We start from the raw sequence: 7,500 nt of genomic DNA, 5'->3' as shown, positions 1-7,500 counted from the left end.
GCCGACCAAGTGGCCAAACTCTCGAGAGGAATGTCCGTCTGACACAAGGGACAGAAACGGGAGGTAACCGCTGAGCCTGAAACACCAGCAAATAAATGCTAGCCCGCCTGGGCCCTCCAACGTCGGACAGTCCTCGCCGTATCGATCGAGTGACCTGGGCACGCACTTTTTTTTCCTTTCACACAGTGTGGGGTTGGCGGCGGCGGGGGGGGGGGGAGAAAGCATGCAACTTGGTTGACGTCGCCTGGTCAACTCGCATCGGTTTTCCGTCCCCATCACTGTAAGGAGCAACCGCGACCAGCGTAGCCAAACAGGTCGACCAAAGCTTTCGGCGCTCGCACGGAGAGGTGATGCCAGCCGGCGTGCGTCGCCTAACTTGGACAAAATTCTGGGCACGCACTTTTCGTTTGAGACTAGGACATACATGTAGTGCAACCCAAGGAAACCAGGCGACGCCGCCACAATCTGCGCCTGACAGACAAAGATAACCGTTCACAAGGAGCCTTGTTATTTCGCACCAAGTCTTTTGCGGGCATAGTTTCTTTCTTTGACATGTATATCTGTATGAAGGTCGGCTTTGCTCTGCCATCGCAGCCTCCCTTCTTTGCTTTTCTCACTGTACCAACAGACATGTCATAGACTTTGGTTTTTTTTTTATTAATTCTTTTCCTGTGGGTGTGGTGTGCCTCCGCACCCCCCAATCTGTTCCAAGGCCTTGTTTTCTCTCGCTCGCCAAAACACTTTGTCTGTTTTCACAGCCAGTCTACCGGCCTAGACCCAACTGTGCGATATTTCAGAGCCGGCAACAGAGCATGGAAAGTCCGCCAGATTTACCCTTAAATGCTCATAAATGACTTCCAGGCACTCTTCGGAAGGTCTTTTATTTCAAAAGAAGGTCCTTCCTTGAGGGAGCACTTCTTCGGCCACTTTGCAAGTGCAACCGCTGCCAGCAAAAGTTCTGAAAATCGAGTTCCCGAAAATCTCCGGGTACCCCGCCAACCCCCAGCCACCCGAATCGCAAGTGTCAATTCGGCGGGTTGCCTGCCGGTAGTCCTTCCGAAAATGAGGCGCCAAATCGCCGCAACGGCCATTTTTCATTTCGGCATCGGGACTTCCGACGGCAACTGATTAACTAGCCCGGGGACTAGAGCGGCAGCAAATGCAACGTGCCCTCTTGGCGGGAGCAACTTGACCGCCCCCGTGGGGAAAGGTCAACTCGGGGCCCGGGAAAGTCGCCGAGTCCGACCCCATACACTTCCATGAGTTGGGGGTTTTGGCCTTCCCGGCCCAAGGCTCGCCTTATTTCGGCCTGCACTTTCGGAAAAGGGTGCATTCCTTTTGGTTAATGATTTCACCAGCCCGGGTCTTAGCCTCTGCCCCGACGGCTAAGTCTTTTGGTTAATGATTTCCTGCGGCTGGGACTACCCTTTCCCCCGCCCTGCAGGCACCCGGGTCGGGAGGCCGTCGGGGGCACTTTCCGGGGCAAATCCGGACCCTTACGCAAGGGAGAGTGCGCCCCCCGCCTCGGCCGGGGGTCAGGCTGCCGCCTATTAAGCCCGACAGAAAACCCGAAAAATGGACGAAAATGGGAAAAAATCCCCATCCGAAAAAGGCTTAAAAGTCGGTTGGGCGGCAGCTAGGGTCGGTCTCTGCAGACCTGGAGGCTCGGGTGGACTCTTGGAATAAACGTCCAAGTCCCGACTTGCCACCTCCTACTACTGTGCAGATACCCCGCCAACCCCCAGCCACCCGAATGACAAGCGTCCGATCAGCGGGACGAATTTGACAACTCTGGCCGGACCTCTGGAACTCCATCCCGGGTAACCGGGGCAAATTTTTCCGCTTGATCGCCCTTCCACTGGTTAACCATTTGCCCTTTCGGACTTAGTCTCTGGACATTATTCGACGGATTTTCTGGTTAACCATTTGCCCTTTCGGACTTAGTCTCTGGGCATTATTTTCGACTTTTTGGTTAATGATTTCATACTTTTTACTTACTTTTGCCCTTTTTGGTTAATGATTACTCTGCTTACTGGTTAACCATTTGCCCTTTCGGACTTAGTCTCTGGACATTATTTTCGAGTTTTTGGTTAATGATTTCACACTTTTAACATATTTTTGCGCTTTTTGGTTAATGATTACTCTGCTTACTGGTTAACCATTTGCCCTTTCGGACTTAGTCTCTGGACATTATTTTCGACTTTTTGGTTAATGATTTCACACTTTTTACTTACTTTTGCGATTTTTGGTTAATGATTTCACACTTTTAACATATTTTTGCGCTTTTTGGTTAATGATTACTCTGCTTACTGGTTAACCATTTGCCCTTTCGGACTTAGTCTCTGGAGATTATTTTCGACTTTTTGGTTAATGATTTCACACTTTTAACTTAATTTTGTGCTTTTTGGTTAATGATTTCACACTTTTTACTTACTTTTGCGATTTTTGGTTAATGATTACTCTGCTTACTGGTTAACCATTTGCCCTTTCGGACTTAGTCTCTGGACATTATTTTCGAGTTTTTGGTTAATGATTTCACACTTTTAACATATTTTTGCGCTTTTTGGTTAATGATTACTCTGCTTACTGGTTAACCATTTGCCCTTTCGGACTTAGTCTCTGGAGATTATTTTCGACTTTTTGGTTAATGATTTCACACTTTTTACTTACTTTTGCGCTTTTTGGTTACTGATTTCACACTTTTTACATATTTTTGCGCTTTTTGGTTAATGATTACTCTGCTTACTGGTTAATTATTTGCCCTTTCGGACTTAGTCTCTGCACATTATTTTCGAGTTTTTGGTTAATGATTTCACACTTTTAACATATTTTTGCGCTTTTTGGTTAATGATTACTCTGCTTACTGGTTAACCATTTGCCCTTTCGGACTTAGTCTCTGGAGATTATTTTCGAGTTTTTGGTTAATGATTTCACACTTTTTACTTACTTTTGCGCTTTTTGGTTACTGATTTCACACTTTTTACATATTTTTGCGCTTTTTGGTTAATGATTACTCTGCTTACTGGTTAATTATTTGCCCTTTCGGACTTAGTCTCTGCACATTATTTTCGAGTTTTTGGTTAATGATTTCACACTTTTAACATATTTTTGCGCTTTTTGGTTAATGATTACTCTGCTTACTGGTTAACCATTTGCCCTTTCGGACTTAGTCTCTGGAGATTATTTTCGACTTTTTGGTTAATGATTTCACACTTTTAACTTAATTTTGTGCTTTTTGGTTACAGATTTCACACTTTTTACTTACTTTTGCGATTTTTGGTTAATGATTACTCTGCTTACTGGTTAACCATTTGCCCTTTCGAACTTAGTCTCTGGACATTATTTTCGAGTTTTTGGTTAATGATTTCACACTTTTAACATATTTTTGCGCTTTTTGGTTAATGATTACTCTGCTTACTGGTTAATTATTTGCCCTTTCGGACTTAGTCTCTGCACATTATTTTCGAGTTTTTGGTTAATGATTTCACACTTTTAACATATTTTTGCGCTTTTTGGTTACTGATTTCATACTTTTTACTTACTTTTGCGCCTTTTGGTTAATGATTACTCTGCTTACTGGTTAACCATTTGCCCTTTCGGACTTAGTCTCTGGACATTATTTTCGAGTTTTTGGTTAATGATTTCACACTTTTTACTTACTTTTGCGATTTTTGGTTAATGATTACTCTGCTTACTGGTTAACCATTTGCCCTTTCGGACTTAGTCTCTGGACATTATTTTCGGGTTTTTGGTTAATGATTTCACACTTTTTACTTACTTTTGCGATTTTTGGTTAATGATTACTCTGCTTACTGGTTAACCATTTGCCCTTTCGGACTTAGTCTCTGGACATTGTTTTCGACATTTTGGTTAATGATTTCACACTTTTAACTTAATTTTGTGCTTTTTGGTTAATGATTTCATACTTTTTACTTACTTTTGCGATTTTTGGTTAATGATTTCATACTTTTTACTTACTTTTGCGATTTTTGGTTAATGATTTCATACTTTTTACTTACTTTTGCCCTTTTTGGTTAATGATTTCATACTTTTTACTTACTTTTGCGATTTTTGGTTAATGATTACTCTGCTTACTGGTTAACCATTTGCCCTTTCGGACTTGGTCTCTGGACATTATTTTCGACTTTTTGGTTAATGATTTCACACTTTTAACTTAATTTTGTGCTTTTTGGTTAATGATTTCATACTTTTTACTTACTTTTGCCCTTTTTGGTTAATGATTACTCTGCTTACTGGTTAACCATTTGCCCTTTCGGACTTAGTCTCTGCACATTATTTTCGAGTTTTTGGTTAATGATTTCACACTTTTAACATATTTTTGCGATTTTTGGTTAATGATTACTCTGCTTACTGGTTAACCATTTGCCCTTTCGGACTTAGTCTCTGGAGATTATTTTCGACTTTTTGGTTAATGATTTCACACTTTTAACATATTTTTGCGCTTTTTGGTTACTGATTTCATACTTTTTACTTACTTTTGCGCCTTTTGGTTAATGATTACTCTGCTTACTGGTTAACCATTTGCCCTTTCGGACTTAGTCTCTGGAGATTATTTTCGAGTTTTTGGTTAATGATTTCACACTTTTTACTTACTTTTGCGATTTTTGGTTAATGATTACTCTGCTTACTGGTTAACCATTTGCCCTTTTGGACTTAGTCTCTGGAGATTATTTTCGACTTTTTGGTTAATGATTTCACACTTTTTACTTACTTTTGCGATTTTTGGTTAATGATTTCACACTTTTTACTTACTTTTGCGATTTTTGGTTAATGATTACTCTGCTTACTGGTTAACCATTTGCCCTTTCGGACTTAGTCTCTGGAGATTATTTTCGAGTTTTTGGTTAATGATTTCACACTTTTTACTTACTTTTGCGATTTTTGGTTAATGATTTCACACTTTTTACTTACTTTTGCGATTTTTGGTTAATGATTACTCTGCTTACTGGTTAACCATTTGCCCTTTCGGACTTGGTCTCTGGACATTATTTTCGAGTTTTTGGTTAATGATTTCACACTTTTTACTTACTTTTGCGATTTTTGGTTAATGATTACTCTGCTTACTGGTTAACCATTTGCCCTTTCGGACTTAGTCTCTGGAGATTATTTTCGAGTTTTTGGTTAATGATTTCACACTTTTTACTTACTTTTGCGATTTTTGGTTAATGATTTCACACTTTTTACTTACTTTTGCGATTTTTGGTTAATGATGACTCTGCTTACTGGTTAACCATTTGCCCTTTCGGACTTAGTCTCTGCACATTATTTTCGAGTTTTTGGTTAATGATTTCACACTTTTTACTTACTTTTGCGATTTTTGGTTAATGATTTCATACTTTTTACTTACTTTTGCGATTTTTGGTTAATGATTACTCTGCTTACTGGTTAACCATTTGCCCTTTCGGACTTGGTCTCTGGACATTATTTTCGAGTTTTTGGTTAATGATTTCACACTTTTAACATAATTTTGCGCTTTTTGGTTAATGATTACTCTGCTTGCTTGTTACTGATTTCCCCTTTCGGACTTGATCTCTGGCCGTTCTTTTCGACCTTTTTGGATAAGGTTTCCACACTCTGAAATTATTTTGGGCTCACTGATTAGGCGAGATCAAGGGGGCATGCCTGGGCACTTTGGGCTCAGTTTGGGAAGGCGGCGTCCGTGTGCTCCTCCGCCCTTCCCGCACTTGCGGCTAGGTTTGCCAAACTGCGCTGACCCGCAGCCCTGCCTTTTTGCCCACGGCACACGGAACGACTCAAGTCTGGCTCCGTTCCAGGCCGTTGCCTCCGGCTGCCCGCCGTCCGGCCGGCCTGGGACGTACCCCGGCTGACGGCGCCGGAGGCCCTCTAGCAGCCACCGGTGCCGCGGGCCAATGGGTCCGGGCGTTCCGGAGCTATCGGTGGGGAAGTGCTCTCCCCTTTTCCTGACGCCGTTCGCCCGAGCAGAGGTGCAGCCTGACGGGACTGCTGTCGCCTTCCGCGGCGCACCGGCCCCTTTCACCTGCCGTCGACCGCGCGGAGCTCGGACCTCCCTCCCCGAAGTTATGGCCCCGGCGCCGGAGGGTGCCCGGGGCCGGGCATTCAGCGGGGTGAGTCTTCACCTTCCCGGTCAGCCTGCGGGGTCGGTGCGCCGGCACTCGACGCCGGAGGGTCCCCTCTTTCCGTAGAGCCCCGCCCGGTGCCGATCGGCCGGCGGATTGCGGAGCGAACCGCGCCTGACCGACGGGCCTCGGAAACCCGTTGCAGTCGACCGGGGGGGAACCGGACAGCGGGACGAGGTGCCGATTCCACCCGCAGATTCGATCCCGAAATCCCGCGGGATTCGGCGGTCCGACCCGACAGATTCAAACGTCGCCCGGGCGGCCCCCAGCGGTCGGGCCGGCCTGGTTCCGCCACCGCCCGATGCCCCTCGCCCCCGGCTACCGCCGGCCGCGCAGACCGAGCGAATGCGGCCGGACGTCCGGCGGCAATCGGCCGGAAAGCGGTATGGCCATTTCCTACTGTCCCTCGGACGGGCAGAGGGGCGGCGCCGGGGCACTCGCGGACCAGGCCGCGCCCCTCCGAGCCCTACCGCCTGCCGTCGACCGCGCGGGGATCGGACCTCCCTCCCCGAAGTTATGGCCCCGGAGCCGGAGGGTACCCGGGGCCGGGCATTCAGCGGGGTGAGTCTTCACCTTCCCGGTCAGCCTGCGGGGTCGGTGCGCCGGCACTCGACGCGGGAGGGTCCCCTCTTTCCGTAGAGCCCCGCCCGGTGCCGATCGGCCGGCGGATTGCGGAGCGAACCGCGCCTGACCGACGGGCCTCGGAAACCCGTTGCAGTCGACCGGGGGGGGGAACCGGACAGCGGGACGAGGTGCCGATTCCACCCGCAGATTCGATCCCGAAATCCCGCGGGATTCGGCGGTCCGACCCGACAGATTCAAACGTCGCCCGGGCGGCCCCCAGCGGTCGGGCCGGCCTGGTTCCGCCACCGCCCGATGCCCCTCGCCCCCGGCTACCGCCGGCCGCGCAGACCGAGCGAATGCGGCCGGACGTCCGGCGGCAATCGGCCGGAAAGCGGTATGGCCATTTCCTACTGTCCCTCGGACGGGCAGAGGGGCGGCGCCGGGGCACTCGCGGACCAGGCCGCGCCCCTCCGAGCCCTACCGCCTGCCGTCGACCGCGCGGGGATCGGACCCTCCTCGCCGAAGTTATGGAGGTAGGACCGGGAGGCTGCCCAGGGTCGGGACTTCAACCGGCTGCCGCCACCCTTTCCCGCCTGTCCCACGGGCTCGGAGATCCAGGCCCTGCAAAGACCCTCCGGTCGCCACCCGACAGGTGCTTTACCGGAGAAATCGTAAACCGGCGTCAGGGCCGGACCTGTCCCGCAGAGGGCAGCCTGCGCCCTTATGCTTTCCCTTTTGCTTTGGCCCCGCAGTAGCAAATGGTTCACCGATAAGTCGGGAACCCACACGCCCGGCCCCACCCGCCCATCCTTCCGCA

The sequence above is a fragment of the Heterodontus francisci genome, unplaced genomic scaffold (genome assembly GCF_036365525.1).
Source record: "Heterodontus francisci isolate sHetFra1 unplaced genomic scaffold, sHetFra1.hap1 HAP1_SCAFFOLD_970, whole genome shotgun sequence".
NCBI classification, from domain to species: Eukaryota; Metazoa; Chordata; class Chondrichthyes; order Heterodontiformes; family Heterodontidae; genus Heterodontus; species Heterodontus francisci.
The sequence above is the reverse complement of the archived record's forward strand: the minus strand, read 5'-3'. Positions refer to the sequence as shown.